The sequence below is a fragment of the Urocampus carinirostris genome, chromosome 1, assembly GCF_059441175.1.
Source record: "Urocampus carinirostris isolate Australia breed hairy pipefish chromosome 1, RoL_Ucar_1.0, whole genome shotgun sequence".
Taxonomy (NCBI): Eukaryota; Metazoa; Chordata; class Actinopteri; order Syngnathiformes; family Syngnathidae; genus Urocampus; species Urocampus carinirostris.
This window is the reverse complement of record NC_142349.1, coordinates 52,682,371-52,683,254: the sequence shown is the minus strand read 5'-3', so window position 1 is coordinate 52,683,254 and position 884 is coordinate 52,682,371. Positions and strand designations below refer to the sequence as shown.

The window sequence follows — 884 nt, the reverse complement described above, 5'->3', positions numbered from 1 at the left end:
TAGCAGTTCCCTTTATTTCATCGGTCTTTCCCTATGTACTAGTTCTGGTGGGGGTTTGGGGTTTTTAAGGGTTATTGTTCTATCTTCGTTATTCATTATCCATTATCCGTTATCGGTCAGTTCATAATACGCTACAAAGCCTAAGAGCCGGGACACTTACTCTCAGCCAAAAGGCCAAGCTAAGGTCCTAGCCCTAAAGCCCTGCTGCGATCATTGCACCGTTCCCGGAGGTACTGCAATACCGGGCTGATGAGTGGAGTGGACAGAGCAAGCTCCTATTCCATCTCCGGATTGCAAAAATCAAAGATCATGGCTACTACACAGAGCAACTTTAAGGTGACTAAATAAATAGTAGACAATCTTAGAACTACAATGTACTAGTTCTGGTGTTCAAACAGATTTTGGTCCTGAACCAAGTCTTGGTCTTACTTCCAATAAAATATACCCTATACTGCAGCAATATGCCTTTTATGATAATGGATCATGGAATGTTTAACCCTTGATGTACTGAACCCGCAAAGTAGGAAACGTGAAGTAGCGAGGGATTACCGAATAGTGAGACCTTTTTTGGGGTGATGATGGACTTTCGGAAGGAGTCTGTGTTATTTTGGTGGTGTCAACAGATGTGAACTACCAAGCAGATGTGAGAGGGAATGTTTGCAAATGTTGTCATTGTTTAGGTGAATCTTGGACCACACAAACACATAGAAAAAAAACAAGTCGCATGACCAGGCCGCCTCCTTTTCTGAGCAGCAATAAAAAGTTTCCTCACAAAAAAATTCTCTAGCTCGAGTGATAAGCACCCAATCCACCCATGTTTACCAAAAATTCCAGGTTAAAAAGCGCAACTTTTGTCACAAGCTTTCAACCCTGCGGCTTATGCA

The 884-nt window shown here is 42.4% G+C and overlaps 1 pseudogene; it reads right to left on the bottom strand.

The window, feature by feature from the left end:
• Positions 1–215: 215 nt before the first annotated feature.
• On the bottom strand, positions 216–305 carry LOC148375134 (U2 spliceosomal RNA; annotated as a pseudogene).
• Positions 306–884: the final 579 nt, after the last annotated feature.